This window comes from Erpetoichthys calabaricus, chromosome 8 (genome assembly GCF_900747795.2).
Source record: "Erpetoichthys calabaricus chromosome 8, fErpCal1.3, whole genome shotgun sequence".
Classification (NCBI taxonomy): domain Eukaryota; kingdom Metazoa; phylum Chordata; class Cladistia; order Polypteriformes; family Polypteridae; genus Erpetoichthys; species Erpetoichthys calabaricus.
In genome coordinates this window covers 194,738,016-194,755,425 of record NC_041401.2, presented here as the reverse complement: position 1 = coordinate 194,755,425, position 17,410 = coordinate 194,738,016, and the positions used below count along the sequence as shown (strand labels likewise).

General features: G+C 41.8%; 1 protein-coding gene across 3 annotated transcripts in view; it reads right to left on the bottom strand.

The window, feature by feature from the left end:
• Positions 1-17,410, bottom strand: part of ptpn4a (protein tyrosine phosphatase non-receptor type 4a) — a 254,054-nt gene that overhangs the window by 135,139 nt on the left and 101,505 nt on the right. The window lies entirely within an intron of this gene.

Here is a 17,410-nt window from a genome sequence, read left to right as displayed (position 1 = left end):
AACTACAAATGAGGGAAATACCCTGCATGAGTCCCAATTCAGAGCTTTCTGTACACTTTATTGCTCCAAAAAAATGAAAGGCCCACTTTGAAAACCCATCAGATCTCAATGGGGAAAAAAAAATCAAACTGCTGGCTCTCTCTACTGCTATGTGGTGATGTGTGAGGAACCAAAGGATGGAAATGAAAATGATGAACCGACAGAGGGACAAATGATCAGGCAGGCGAGTCCATTTGGCCAAAATGAAATGTCATTGCAGCAATTCCAAATTGTACTCAGTAGTTTGTATGCCCCCCCACCAATTCCCCCACGTGCCTGACAATGTCCTAATGAGACGATGGATGGTGTCCTGGAGGATCTCCTCCCAGATCTGGAGCAGATCCTGGACGGTCTGAGGCGTCGGATGGACCGAAACATAATGTCCCACCCAGAAGTGTTCTACTGGATTGAGGTCAGGTGAGTGAGCGTGGGGGGGGAGGTGGGGGGAGCAGTCAATGGTATCAATTCCTTCATCCTCTCGCCATATGAGGCAAGGCATTGTCGTGCACCAGGAGGAACCAGCATAGGGTCCAAGGATTTCATCCGATACCTAATGGCAGTCCTGCGGTGCCGTTGTCTAGCTAGAGGTCTGTGCGTCCCTCCATGGATATACCATCACTGACCCACCACCAAACCGATCATGCTGAACGATGTTACAGACAGCAGACGTTCTCCACGGCTTCTTCAGACCCTTTCACGTCTGTCACATGTGCTCTCATCTGTGAAAAGTACAGGGCGCCCGCCAGTGGTGGACCTGCCAGTTCTGGTATTTTATGGCCAATGCCAATCGAGCTCCATGGTGCCACTAGAGCACAGGTGTCGAACTCCAGGCCTGGAGGGCCGCAGTGGCTGCTGGTTTTCATTCTCACCCTTTTCCTAATCAGTGATCAGTTTTCACTGCTAATTAACTCTCTTTCCTTGGAATAGCCCTGTTTTTAAGGATTCCGTCCTCTGAATTGATTTGTTTCTTAATTTAAATGGCAGCCAAACAGAAATGAGACGTAAAACGAGCCAACAGATGACCAGCCAAACTGGAACATCAAACTCCAACCAGTTTCTTAATGAGAAGCCAATTCTTGCTGTTAATTAAACCCGTTACTTAATTCCATAGCTTGCTGCTGCTCTCATTCTGACACAGCAGACATTTCCCAAAGTGTCTGATTATTGACCTGCGAGATCAACCTTACCGAGACCCTCACCTTTCTTTATGTTAAGATAATGTGGTTAGCTGGTCACCTGTTTTCTCATTTTGTGTCTCATTATTGTTTGGCTGCTAATTAAGGAAATAGAAAGAACTAAGGGGTCAGAGTCGAGTTAATTAAATCTAAGGCAAAAGAAGTTAATTAGAAGGAAAAACAGTCACTGATTAAGAAGGTGGTTAGTATAAAAACCTGCAGTCATTGCAGCCCTCCAGGACTGGAGTTCGACACCCCTGCATTAGAGGACGTCGGGCCCTCAGGCCACCCTCATGAAGTCTGTTTCTGATTGTTTGCTCAGAGACATTCACACCAGTGGCCTGCCTGCCTGCCTGCCTGCTGGAGGTCATTTTGTAGGCTCTGCCAGTGCTCATCCTGGTCCTCTTTGCAGATACCGGTGGGTCCAGCTCTCCTAGAGGAACTGCCTGTCTGTCTCCTGGAATTTCCTCCATGCCCTTGAGACTATGCTGGGAGACACAGCAAACCTTCTGGCAGTGACACATACTGATGTGCCAGTTGGACTACCTGTGCCACCTCTGTAGGGTTCAGGTGTGGCCTCATGCTACCAGTAGTGACACTGACCGTATTCAAATGCAAAACAAGTGACAAAACAGATGAGGAGGAAAAAATGTCAGTGGCCCCCCTCCACCTGTTAAACCATTCATTCCTGTTTTGGGGGTCGTCTCAGTGTTGCCCCTTTAGTGCACCAAAGCAGCTGAAACTGATGAACAATCCCCTCTGCTACTTAACTGACCACATCAATAGCCCGGAAGTTTCATTGGCTTGTTGCTATACTCGGATTAAAAAGTGTTCCTTTAATTTTTTTGAACAGTATACAGTGATCCCTCACTATATCACGCTTCGACTCTATCGCGATTTTTTCTCATACACGCTTACGTCACTACGCATGCGCTTTCTGAGAACATTTATCTAAGCCCCACGATGGCTCCTAAATGTGCTGCTATTTCTACGCCTTCTGACAATAAAACTAAGCGCTGGAGGAAGATGCTTACCATCCAGGAGAAGGTGAACCTCTTGGATATGATCAAAGATGGCAATACCCTACAAAAGCCTCCTCACGCATATGAAAAGACAGCGCCAGCAACTGCCTATCAAGATGTTCTTCAGCCGCGCACCCAGACACCCACTGCCTACTCCTAGTACTCCTTCAGTGGAAGAAGACAACAACACACCTGCTGAAGATACTGCACCACCTGAAGACTCTCCTACTGAGGTCATGCCTTCATAGAATAGTGGTTGTGTGTAAGAACTGTGTGTGTGTGTAATTAAATGTACAGTACAATAATATGATATTTGTAACGTCTAATATGTCTTATTTTCTCTTATTTTGTCTAATATATTGGGTAATACGAGTGTAATGGTGACTAAAGGGTGTCATTTCATGTCTAGAGGGCTCTAATAATGTTAAAAAACGTATTTAGAAGGTCGTAAACAGGTTTTCTAGATAGATAGATAGATAGATAGATAGATAGATAGATAGATAGATAGATAGATTGATACTTTATTAATATACTCTAACTGTGAAAATATTCGATTTATAAATAAAGAATCCTACTTCGCGACATGAATTCAGACGCTCAATTCAGTACTGGGTAGAAGCCCCTCTGGCAGAAATTCTAGCTTTACAAGCTTGGCACCCCTGGATTTGGCCAGAATTTCTCATTCTTACTGGCCGATCCTCTCAAGCTCCGTTAGATCGGATGGGAAGCACCTGTGAACTGCCATCCTCGGGTCTCCCCACACATGTCCTATGGGGTCTTAAGGCTGGGCCACTCCAGTATATACTAAGAATGACATCAAAAGTTTCAATGTTCCTAAACTGCTTTTCTCTTTTAACAGTGTGGCTATGTGTGCCGCAGACAACAAAGCAACTACACGTTGGATTGAATTGACATTAAACCGTGTCTATGGAAAACTTTTGGGATCACTAGTTCAAAATAAAAGGCAAACTGCAGGGAAAAAGGAAACCACGGTCTGCGCCAATGGTTAGCTGAAGAAGTCTGGACCAAGGCCAAGCGAGCCTGCCACCATCCAAGGGTAAAAAAGTGAAAAGCTCATCTCACTGTTGAAGCAACAGGAGGTAGGAAGCACAAAGGTTACCATTCATTATCATTCCCCTTAGGCTGCTGCAAGAGCTGCTGTGGCCTAATAAAAATTCTTTTGGTACTTCAAGTTTGAAGGAGAAACAAAAAAGACCAGGAGCGGAGCAATAGATGCAGGGATCTCAAATGTAAAAACGTGAATGCGATGGTTTTAAAAACTGCCCACTAACATTTCAGCTCATTTCACAATGACTAAATCACAGCCGTTTATTTAGGCTAGTGCAGGGGTGCCCAATTCCAGTCCTGGTGGGCCGCAGTGGCTGCAGGTTTTCATTCTAGCCCTTTTCTTAATTAGTGACCTGTTTTTGCTGCTAATTAACTTCTTTTGAATTAAGTTTAATTGACTTGGTTTTTAAGAAATGTTTCCCTGAATTTCTTCGTCGTTCCTCTGAATTGCTTCATTTCTTTCCTTAAATGGCACCAACGCAGAAGTGATATGTGAAGTGAGGGAGCCAACAGAAGGCCAGCTAAGTCAGGGCCTGAAACTCCAACCAATTTCACTCCAACCAGCTGCTTAATGAGGCGCTGAGTCTTGTCATTAATTAAACCCTTTCTTTAATTCCATGGCTTGTTGCCGCTCATTGTGCAATAGAAGACATTTCCAAAATTTAGGATTTTCTCTTTTCTAAGAGCAGATCAGCATTCCTGAGACCTTCACCTTTCTTTATTTTCAGATATTGTATGATGGTCATAGTTTGCTGGGCCTGTTTTGGCTCATTTTGTGTCTCGTTATTGTTTGGCTGCTAATTAAGGAAAAAGAAACAATTAAGGGGTCTGAGTCTCCAACAGCAAGTCAAAGATAATGAATTCAAAAGAAGTTAATTAGCAGCAAAAACCGGTCACTCATTAAGAAAAGGGTTAGAATGAAAATCTGCGGCCACTGCGGCCCTCCAGGACTGGAGTTGGGCACCCCTGGGCTAGTGTATGTGATATTAAAAACCACAAAATGTGGAACTTCATTATTCTGCTTGCACAAAAGACAAATGTTGCTACCTGGTTAATAAAAAAATTAAAAAATCGGTAATTTAGGAAAATGTATCTTAATATACCATTTTCATAATAACTGATAAGCCAATTAAACCCTTTCAGCTGCGGTCATCATGTGTGTGTACTGACGTAAACATACACGCTTACACATCTCTCTATTATAATGAAAAAATCCTGGGATGAGACTTTTAATCCTGCGACGAGATGTGATCTTTTTCAGAGAGACACTTTCATGTCCCGCGAGACGAGACTTTGTGCCAAGAGATTTAACCAGGCCCGGGGCCAGAAATAAAAGACAAAGAGTAGATGACAAAGTAGAACATCATAAAGAATTCAAAAATGTTGGCACGATACACATGCAGAGTAGGTTAGAGATAATGGAAGTACGGAAATTCGAAAGTCTCAACAAATGATAGCAAAGATCGTATTAGTGCAAACAAACGGAAATTATTACTCGATGAAATAACTGAACAGCGAAAAGAGATTGAATATATTGTTCAGATTTAAGCTTTAAGTCGGAGACTTGTAGATCGTCTAATTCGTGTTGCCATCAAGGAAAAGTCGTGTTTCTTCCCAATGAAGAGGCGTACCCACGAGAATTAAAAGATTTGTTGTTTGGTGAAAGTGAAATCCCGCAAGAGAAATCATTTCTCATTTGTGTGAATGCTATTGTCAGACACATTTCTTGTAGAGAGAGAAAGAAACGATATTCACTCACAGGCAGTTATACGTGGCGCTATTACGATGTAGGTCCAAACACGGAATCAAAATTCAATGTGAGATTGACTAAAAGGTAAAAGCGAAAAGAGATCGAATATATGGAAGTAAGTGATATGTCAGAAGTATGTATTGTTTAAGTCGGAGACTTGCACAGTGGACCCTTGACTTATGAACTCCATTCGTTTGCGAGGCCTGGTCGTAACTCAAGTTGGTTGTAAGTCAAGACTATTTGTCCCATAAGAAATAATGGAAATACCCATAATGCGTTCCGAACCTCCCACAGCAACACTTACTTAACCGTTTCATAATAAAAAAGGGATGTATAATGTATAATTTACCAAAACACCAATAATTTTTCTAATGTACTAACCAAAAAGTTATAAAAAGTGCCTAGCCTACCAGAAACAACAATTTCATGCTGTACTCACCATTTAATTTGACATCTTTGGGCTGCAGGAAGGGAGGAGGAGGAGAATGAAATGGAAGGTGTTTAGAAGGAGCCTCCTTATACAAATCTTTTCTTTGTATAATTGTCGAGATGGTGGATTTCGACATGCTATACATATTAGCGAGATCAGTCACACGAACACCACTCTCATATTTCCACACAATTTCCTTCTTCGTTTCGATTGTGATCGCTTTCTTTACCTTCGTTACCTACCTCTCTTCCTTCCTTACCAATTATCGAAAAAAATTATATAAATCACTGCACTGACCGAAATTACGTCCACAAACACATGTATCTGGGCTCCGACTGTCGCTTACGAACGCTCTCGGCTGTTTGTTTACAATCGCGCAAACGGATACACGTGACCGCATTCAGGTTGTAACGCAAGATGTTGGTCGTAAATCAAAACAAAAATTTTGGTCATAAATCAAGTGGTTCGCATGTCAGGCTGGTCGTATATCAAGGGTCAACTGTAAACCGTCTAATTTGTGTTGCCATTGGGGAAAAGTAATGTTTCTTCCCAATGAAGAGGCGTATCCACGAGAAATAAAAGATTTGTTGTTTGGTGTTAGTGAAATCCACATACGTGAGCAGCAGAGATGTGAAGAGGCTGGCATGTAGCGCTGGAAGGGGGGGTTGGCGAGCGAAGCGAGTAGGGGGCAGAGCCCCCTAGTGCATGCATATAAATAAACAGGGGTGTGCGTGTACACATGACGAGCTCAGTGGTGCACCTAAGGGGGCCACACTCACAGAGGCAACAGGCCAGCACTACACAAGTTTTCTGTCGCCTTCCCCAGATCTGCACCTCAGCACAGTCGTGTCTCGAAGTTCGGTGGGAAATTCCTTTGACCTTGTGGCTTGATTTTTGCTCACCTATGGGACACTTCATAGACAGGTGTGGGCCTTTCCTAATTATTCCTGTCAATGGAAATAACCCCAGGTGGGCTGCAAATATCTCAGTGATGATCAACAGAATGGGATGCACCAGAGCCACAGTGCAAGTGTCATAGCAGAGGGTCTCAGTACTTTGGTAACATGAGATTTCAATTTTATACTTTTAATAAATTTTCAAACAATCCTAAAAATCCTGTTTTCATCGAGTCATTCTGGGTATTGAGTTTTGCTTGATGAGGGAAAAAATAAATTGAAATGACTTTAGTAGCACAAGGCGGCAACAAAACACAACGTGTGAAAAGTGAAGGGCTCTGAAGAGGAAGTACTGCGTGTATCAATGTCGGTGTACTATCTACATACACACACGTATATTAGGTCTAAACAGCCAATCATGTGGCTGCAGCTCACCCCAAGTGGCACACAGACAGGGTCAAGAAGGCTGCACTGCAAGCAAACTTCAAAAAGACACGCGCTGTAAGATAGTTTGGCCAGCCTGTGCTTGGTTTACATTTAAATGGTATTTGCACAAGGCTGCAACATAATAAACTGTGCAAAAGTGAATGGGTATATAGGAGGTAAACAAATTCTGTACATAAACATTCTTTTAAAAAAGAATGTAAAAAAAAAAAATCCTATGAAACAACGGCATGCAGAACATTCTTTACTCTAAAAAAATGTTTGCTAATTTTAACTGCACAGTAGCTGAGCTTGTCAAATTAAGAAAAGTAACTGGAGGAGTTTAGATGTAGGTTTATACCTCTGGGACATTCATAAAAAGACACTAGTAATTTCTTTTAAAAATAGATTAGTGCGTGCGTAGCCTGTCTAGTGGTGGTGAAACTGTGCTACATACCTGAGTAAGTCGAACACAGTGAACATGGCTGCCCGGCCAGGTGTGCCAACACAAATGACTCCGATCGAACATTCGAAGGAAGACAAATAGAAACATACATTAAAGTGAAATTAATAACGGTATCACTGAGCTGTCATTTTTTACACCATATTTTAAAATTCTGAATGTACTGCTCAATATTGTTGCTTTTTGTAAATACAACAATTAAAGAGAAGTCACTGGACGATGAAGGCGCTGTATGCTGCCAGAGAGGTCGCCAAACTCACAATCACCTGGTGGGTGGTGTATGTATGTATGTATGTATGTATGTATGTGTGTGTGTGTGTGTGTGTGTATATAGATAGATAGATAGATAGATAGATAGATAGATAGATAGATAGATAGATAGATAGATAGATAGATAGATAGATAGATAGATAGATAGATAGATAGATAGATAGATACGAAAGGCACTATATGATAGATAGATAGATAGATAGATAGATAGATAGATAGATAGATAGATAGATAGATAGATAGATAGATAGATAGATAGATAGATAGATAGATACTATATAATAGACAGACAGACAGCCAAACAGACAGACTGATAGATCTGCTTCAATTTCACAATAACAGCACTTACAGGCGACCATGACAGATCTAGAAGAGCAGAAATTTTGCAAACTGACTTGTGGCAAAGGTGGCATCCTATGACAGGGCCACATGCTTAAAGTCACTGAGCTCTTCAGTACGACGACCCCAATGTTTGTTCATGAATGGCCAAGTGTGTGTTGATCTGATGCACCTGTTAACACCGAAACACCTGAACTCAAGAATATGAAGGGGTGCCCACATACCTTTGGCCATATACTGCATTACAATAATGCCAATATCAGATATTTAATCATTTAATTAAAATATCAAATATTCAATTTTTATTTAAGCTACCTTCTATTTTTCAATTTTACTGTGAAGTCTCCACTGCGCTGCGATGACAAAATCGCACTCGACACATGAAAGAGCAACAAAAAAAAAAACTCCAGATACCATCTTATCGAGGCATGTTTCCCATTTTTTTTTCCTTTTTAAAGCAAAAACAAGCACGGGTATGAGTCAGTATGGTACCAGCAAGGAAATGAGGCCTAGGACAATGAACCCATTTATAGCCTGAAGTCTGCTACAACATGGCCAAGCATTCAGCTCCTCCCCAGAGAGCAGACGCAGCCTTAACCCTTCACGGCATCCAAGCGCAAATGGGAAAATTCTGTTCTCCTTGAACATTTGGACTCCATAATTATTTACGTTGCGTCACGTGGATTCTAAAGTAGCTCGTGGTTTTCGGGCTCATCGTGTAATTTTGGGCTGCTGGTTTTCATTTCAGCCAAGCTTGTAATTAGAGGCTGAAACCTGCTTCTGTTTCTTCTTGTTTGATGCACTCACAGCAGGGAATTCAAAAGGACGGCATTGTCTGATTTACAGCGTGTAGCAAATCTGGTGTCATTTTTTGCTGGTGCCTCTTGTGTCATGCCCTGGGTCTGTTCAGGCCTGTAACCATACAGCCTCAGGCACCTCACACTGTTAAAATCTGCAGTTTCCACTCATCATGTGGCCGATTTTGGCTCTGTAGTTCACTTTCAGCCTCCTTGTTCTCAAGGATCATTTCCACGCCTGAGGTGGCTGAGCTCTTGTGTGCGTTTTATTCAACTTCACTTTGCTAAGACAGCTTCATCTGTGAACAGGCCATGGAAACACCTTCACTCACTGAAGCTGGCTGCTACTATCAAGAAATGTCGTGGCGGCCCAGTGCCAGCAATTCATTTTCAGCTGTAATAATAAATAATTCTTTACATTTATATAGCCGTGGCCAAAAGTTTTGAGAATGACACAAATTTTAATTTTCACAAAGTTTGCTGCCTCCGTTTTTACGATGTTCTCCAGAATGTTCTGAAGAGTGATCAGATGAATTGCAAAGACCCTCTTTGCCATGAAAATTAACTTAATGCTAAAAAAAAACCACTGCATGTTAGCCCTGCCACAAAAGGACCTGTTGACGTCATTTCAGTGATCCTCACATTAACACGGGTGATAGTGGTGACAAGGACAAGGCTGGAGATCACCCGTCACACGAACTGACTTAGAATAGAGGGGTGAAGAAGGCGTCAGGGCACCCAAGAAAGTCCAGCAAGCGCCAGGAGTGTCTCCTAAAGGTGATTCAGCTGTGGGCACCACCAATGCAGAGTTTGCTCAGGAATGGCAAGGCAGGTGTGAGTGAGGTGAAGACTTTTGGAGGATGGCCTGGTGGGTACCAAGAAGGGCAGCAAAGAAGAAGCCAAGAAAAACATCAGGGACAGACTGATATTCTGGGATTGGACTGCTGAGGGAAAATCATTTTCTCCGATGAATCCCCTTTCCGATTGTTTGGGGCATCCGGAAACCAAAGAAAAGGTGAGCGGTGCTACCATCACTCCAGTGTCAGACCACCTGTAAAGCATCCTGAGACCATTCATGTCACGTGGGTTTGCTTCTCACTCACAATTTGGCCTAAGAACACATCTGTGAATAAAGAATGGGAGCAAAACATCCTGTGAGAGCAACTTCTGCCAACCATCTAAGAACAGTTTGGTGACCAACAATGCATGATGAAGCACCGGGCCATAAGGCAAAAGTGAGCCCACTCCAGGATGCTTTACTGTTGGTATGACATAGGACTGATGGTGGGTTTACCTTTTCTTTTCTTTTTTCTGGATGTCCCAAACAATCGGAAAGGGGATACATTGCAGAAAATGATTTTTCCCCAGCAGTCCAATCCCAGAATATCAGTCTGTCCCTGATGTTTTTCTTGGCTTCTTCTTTGCTGCCCTTCTTGACGCCCAACAGGCCATCCTTCAAAAGTCTTCACCTCACTCACACCTGCCTGCTGCCATTCCTGAGCAAGCTCTGCCCTGGTGGTTCCCCTGAACCATGAATAAAGAATGGGACCAAAACATCCTCCAAGAGCAACCTCTGCCAACGATCCAAGAACAGTGTGGTGACCAACAATGCATGATGGAGCACCGGGCCATAAGGCAAAAGTGAGAACTAAGTGGCTCGGGGAGCAAAACATTGACATTTTGGGTCCATGGCCAAGGAACTCCCCAATTGAGAACTTGTGGTCAATCCTCAAGAGGCGGGTGGACAAACAAAAACCCTGAAATTCTGATTATGCAAGAGTGGGCTGCCATCAGTCAGGATTGGGCCCAGTCAGTTGATTGACATCATGCCAGGGTGAAATGCAGAGAGGGGTCTTAAAAAAGAAAGAAGGGCCAACACTGCAAATATGGACTCTGCCCATAAACTTCATGGAACTGTTAATAAAAGCCTTTGAAACTTCTGAACAGCTGGTAGTTCTACTTCAGTGTACCATAGAAACATCTGAGAAAAAGATCTATAAACACTGAAGCAGAGAGGGGTCTTAAAAAAGAAAGAGGGGCCAACACTGCACATCTTGACTCTTTGCATGAACTTAATGTCATTGTCCATAAAAGCCATTGAAACATCTGACATGCTTATAATTCTACTTCAGTATCCCAGAGAAACGTCTGACAAAAAGATCTAAAAGCACTGAAGCAGCAAACTTTATGAAAACCAACACCTGGGTCATTCTCCAAACTTTTGGCCACGACTGTGTATCGCTTCTTCTCGCTACACAAAAGCATTCTGCACGCTGGGTGGATGCAAACCCATGATCTCCTTAATGCGGGCCGGCAGAAGAACCGAAATCGGGGCCAAGCTCCACCTGGCAGTATAAAACAAGAACTTGACCACGGGGCGTGTAACCAACCACACTTCTCTCATACAAGACAATCGTGCGACTCCTACTCTCTAACGTTACCTTAAGATGACCTACAGGCATTTAAATGACTATTTTAGTAGGGACTGAAATCCCCTCCATGTAACTACACCTGGTGGGCAGGGTAACAGGCACGGGGGAATCTCAGCATGGGTTTTACAAAGAATAATACAAGCGTCATAAATAGCATGATAATCTTTGAGTAGTGAGAAAAAGCGCTATGTAAGTGTGAAGAATTATTATTGTCACTTAGAGGAATACCCCACCTGGAAATTACCTTTTTAAAATATTTTACTTACTTCATGTAGTTTGTAGTCACGGCAGAGAAAAAACGCTTAATCATCTCCTGTTTTCACGCAGAAAGGAGATAAAGTTTCTGGCAGAAAAGGAGCCAAAGGTGACCAACGCAGGACAACATTAAACACTCGTGTCACTTCATATAAGCCACCTGTGAAGTGACCTAGTGGTGTGCTCACTAAGTCCCCGACACAGTCAGACACAAACACAACCATCGAAGTGGCTGTTTAAATGTGCTTATCCACTGCAGGAACTTTGCTTTCAGGAACCAATGAATTCCTGTACGGTGTGCAGAAGGCCCTGGTCACTTTCGTGTGTTGCATTCCCACCGCACAATTATAACATTTATGCAAAACGTGTGACGTGCAAACAAGAGTGATTTGGTGCAAAGTGTGGGGTGACAGGGAGTTCATGGTGGACCACACATGTTATTGTGTTGAAACCGACGGCAAGTTCACAGGGGAGAATATTGCTTCAATACTCCGCAAGGCACAGCACACCACGCTGACACACTGCTAACGCATTTAGAAGAGGGCGCCAGGGCCGGTGGTCAACCAATCAGCACAATTCATCGCCTGCAGCTTTTTTGCTAGAGGTCTTAGCAGCACTCAATTTTTGGAAGTAATCCAGCTGAAGCCAGCAGGTAGTACTTGGGGCCTGGCAAGGTTCAGGTGAGCCTCTGCTGGGCACACCAGTGCTTTGATGGCATCTTTTGAAGGCCTCACAACTATTTTTTCCCTTTGTGGAAACAAAACCAAACCCCATAGTGCTACAAATAGGGTGATGTCAGCTTTACTGACTTGACCAGGGTCAGGTCATTGGGTCAGTACTGGAAGATTGAACCGGTAGTCTGGTGAGTTTACAGTCCATTACTGTAGACATTAAATTCAGTGCCTCTCACCACCAAAAAAAAGAAAGCACTGTAGTCATGTCTGGCAGCTTCTGTTGCCTAATCATTAGAGAATGTGTTATACAATGTTGTTCTCTCACAGAGCGTGCAGATGTCCACATTTACAACTAAACCGTCCTTTGAATCGTGTGAAGTAGGAATACACAGCAAAATGCAATTTGTGCTTCTGAAGAGAAGACAGAGCGAGAAACAAAGAGGGGCAATGTTCACTAGTACGGCACCGGGCACCGTCTGTGTCATTCTATTAAATAGCATTCTTCATACTAGGAATGAACTGACCACAGGATCAGATGGAAAACATACAGTAACATCTAAAACACGTAAGAAAGGCTTTCACCCTGTCAACATCTGCTCATGTTTGCTTATGTGGGTGCTTCACAACATTTGCTTCAGTTTCATTTTATAAGTTGTAATATCTGCTTCTATACAGTAATTACAAATGAAGTTCAGTTAATATATAATCCAACATTACAACACAAAAAAATTACCAGTGCATTATATTCACAGGCATATACATATGCAGTATATACATACATATATGCTTATATACATTTGTAGACATATATATATATATATATATATATATATATATATATATATATATATATATATACAGTGGTGTGAAAAACTATTTGCCCCCTTCCTGATTTCTTATTCTTTTGCATGTTTGTCACACAAAATGTTTCTGATCATCAAACACATTTAACCATTAGTCAAATATAACACAAGTAAACACAAAATGCAGTTTTTAAATGATGGTGTTTATTATTTAGGGAGAAAAAAAATCCAAACCTACATGGCCCTGTGTGAAAAAGTAATTGCCCCCTTGTTAAAAAAATAACCTAACTGTGGTGTATCACACCTGAGTTCAATTTCCGTAGCCACCCCCAGGCCTGATTACTGCCACACCTGTTTCAATCAAGAAATCACTTAAATAGGAGCTGCCTGACACAGAGAAGTAGACCAAAAGCACCTCAAAAGCTAGACATCATGCCAAGATCCAAAGAAATTCAGGAACAAATGAGAACAGAAGTAATTGAGATCTATCAGTCTGGTAAAGGTTATAAAGCCATTTCTAAAGCTTTGGGACTCCAGCGAACCACAGTGAAAGCGCCATTATCCACAAATGGCAAAAACATGGAACAGTGGTGAACCTTCCCAGGAGTGGCCGGCCGACCAAAATTACCCCAAGAGCGCAGAGACGACTCATCCGAGAGGTCACAAAAGACCCCAGGACAACGTCTAAAGAACTGCAGGCCTCACTTGCCTCAATTAAGGTCAGTGTTCACGACTCCACCATAAGAAAGAGACTGGACAAAAACGGCCTGCATGGCAGATTTCCAAGACGCAAAACCACTGTTAAGCAAAAAGAACATTAGGGCTCGTCTCAATTTTGCTAAGAAACATCTCAATGATTGCCAAGACTTTTGGGAAAATACCTTGTGGACTGATGAGTCAAAAGTTGAACTTTTTGGAAGGCAAATGTCCCGTTACATCTGGCGTAAAAGGAACACAGCATTTCAGAAAAAGAACATCATACCAACAGTAAAATATGGTGGTGGTAGTGTGATGGTCTGGGGTTGTTTTGCTGCTTCAGGACCTGGAAGGCTTGCTGTGATAGATGGAACCATGAATTCTACTGTCTACCAAAAAATCCTGAAGGAGAATGTCCGGCCATCTGTTCGTCAACTCAAGCTGAAGCGATCTTGGGTGCTGCAACAGGACAATGACCCAAAACACACCAGCAAATCCACCTCTGAATGGCTGAAGAAAAACAAAATGAAGACTTTGGAGTGGCCTAGTCAAAGTCCTGACCTGAATCCAATTGAGATGCTAAGGCATGACCTTAAAAAGGCGGTTCATGCTAGAAAACCCTCAAATAAAGCTGAATTACAACAATTTTGCAAAGATGAGTGGGCCAAAATTCCTCCAGAGCGCTGTAAAAGACTCATTGCAAGTTATCGCAAACGCTTGATTGCAGTTATTGCTGCTAAGGGTGGCCCAACCAGTTATTAGGTTCAGGGGGCAATTACTTTTTCACACAGGGCCATGTAGGTTTGGATTTTTTTTCACCCTAAATAATAAAAACCACCATTTACAAACTGTATTTTGTGTTTACTTGTGTTATATTTGACTAATGGTTAAATGTGTTTGATGATCAGAAACATTTTGTGTGACAAACATGCAAAAGAATAAGAAATCAGGAAGGGGGCAAATAGTTTTTCACACCACTGTATATATATATATATATATATATATATATATATATATATATATATATATATATATGTGTGTATATATTATATATATATATATATATATATATATATATATATATATATATATATATATATATATATATATAATGTGTACAATGTACAAGTAAAATTTAAGGCCAATACTAAAAGTGCCAGAGAGCTGGCCGAATCTTGGCTATCAAATGAGAACGCCATCAACAGACACTTGGACATAAATCCAGCATATGCAAACTTAAGAAGAACATGTACATAATAAATAAACTATACAAACACCCCCCCACGTAATGTTTTGCTATATATTGCCTTTGATTCTTGTAAGTCTAAGCATTATCCTCTGATGAAGACCCCTGGCAGGGGTTGAAAGATCAGGAATAAAAACTACTTTATGACACGTGATTCATTTTTTCTCCCTTTGTGGATCTCCAGCTGCAAATATATACAGTGGTGTGAAAAACTATTTGCCCCCTTCCTGATTTCTTATTCTTTTGCATGTTTGTCACACAAAATGTTTCTGATCATCAAACACATTTAACCATTAGTCAAATATAACACAAGTAAACACAAAATGCAGTTTGTAAATGGTGGTTTTTATTATTTAGGGAGAAAAAAAAATCCAAACCTACATGGCCCTGTGTGAAAAAGTAATTGCCCCCTGAACCTAATAACTGGTTGGGCCACCCTTAGCAGCAATAACTGCAATCAAGCGTTTGCGATAACTTGCAATGAGTCTTTTACAGCGCTCTGGAGGAATTTTGGCCCACTCATCTTTGCAAAATTGTTGTAATTCAGCTTTATTTGAGGGTTTTCTAGCATGAACCGCCTTTTTAAGGTCATGCCATAGCATCTCAATTGGATTCAGGTCAAGACTTTGACTAGGCCACTCCAAAGTCTTCATTTTGTTTTTCTTCAGCCATTCAGAGGTGGATTTGCTGGTGTGTTTTGGGTCATTGTCCTGTTGCAGCACCCAAGATCGCTTCAGCTTGAGTTGACGAACAGATGGCCGGACATTCTCCTTCAGGATTTTTTGGTAGACAGTAGAATTCATGGTTCCATCTATCACCTTCCAGGTCCTGAAGCAGCAAAACAACCCCAGACCATCACACTACCACCACCATATTTTACTGTTGGTATGATGTTCTTTTTCTGAAATGCTGTGTTCCTTTTACGCCAGATGTAACAGGACATTTGCCTTCCAAAAAGTTCAACTTTTGACTCATCAGTCCACAAGGTATTTTCCCAAAAGTCTTGGCAATCATTGAGATGTTTCTTAGCAAAATTGAGACGAGCCCTAATGTTCTTTTTGCTTAACAGTGGTTTGCGTCTTGGAAATCTGCCATGCAGGCCGTTTTTGTCCAGTCTCTTTCTTATGGTGGAGTCGTGAACACTGACCTTAATTGAGGCAAGTGAGGCCTGCAGTTCTTTAGACGTTGTCCTGGGGTCTTTTGTGACCTCTCGGATGAGTCGTCTCTGCGCTCTTGGGGTAATTTTGGTCGGCCGGCCACTCCTGGGAAGGTTCACCACTGTTCCATGTTTTTGCCATTTGTGGATAATGGCTCTCACTGTGGTTCGCTGGAGTCCCAAAGCTTTAGAAATGGCTTTATAACCTTTACCAGACTGATAGATCTCAATTACTTCTGTTCTCATTTGTTCCTGAATTTCTTTGGATCTTGGCATGATGTCTAGCTTTTGAGGTGCTTTTGGTCTACTTCTCTGTGTCAGGCAGCTCCTATTTAAGTGATTTCTTGATTGAAACAGGTGTGGCAGTAATCAGGCCTGGGGGTGGCTACGGAAATTGAACTCAGGTGTGATACACCACAGTTAGGTTATTTTTTAACAAGGGGGCAATTACTTTTTCACACAGGGCCATGTAGGTTTGGATTTTTTTTCTCCCTAAATAATAAACACCATCATTTAAGAACTGCATTTTGTGTTTACTTGTGTTATATTTGACTAATGGTTAAATGTGTTTGATGATCAGAAACATTTTGTGTGACAAACATGCAAAAGAATAAGAAATCAGGAAGGGGGCAAATAGTTTTTCACACCACTGTATGTGTGTGTATATATATATATATATATATATATATATATATATATATATATATATATATATATATATATATATATATATATTGCATAGTTTACTGTCAAATAATGCAAAGAGTTCTCGCAACTGAAGAGGGCACCGTGGCGGATGTTTGCCGAATGGCAGACCAACCACAAGTGTTGCCTGGTAGGTAACCACCCACACAATTGAGGTCGGGACTCAGACTACAAATGCAATGAATATATATATATATATATATATATATATATATACACACACACACACACACACTTACATAGAGGTTGAGTCAAAATTATGTTAAAATTTACAAAACACATTCATATGTGCAAGATGATTTACAGGAATGTCTCAACCTGTTGGCCATCATGTTCAACACATGTATAATATGTGGCATATAAATTGTCCACATAAATTGTTTATAAGTATATACATAGCAGTACCATTAGTGTTAACATAATTTTGCCTCACCCTATATATATATATTAGTGAACCATTACAGGGCGCTGCAGCCGGCCCCCAAACACAGATAGGCAGAGACATGCGTTCCAGGCTGAGCACACGTTTATTCCCGTGGGAAGTGCTTTTTGCTTGCTCCCCACAACACAGCCCAGTACAGCAGTAAGTGCCGTACACAATACTTTCTTTTCTTCTTCTCTCTTGTTCCGCCTCCACTCCTCCCTAGCGAGCTCTGTCCTGTTCCTCCGGACTCTGACCCCGAGTGAAGGCGGATGGCTCCTTTTATGCTGCACCAGGCAGTGCTCCAGGTGGCTCGTTAGCTAGGCCTGGAATCACTCCCAGGTGAGGTG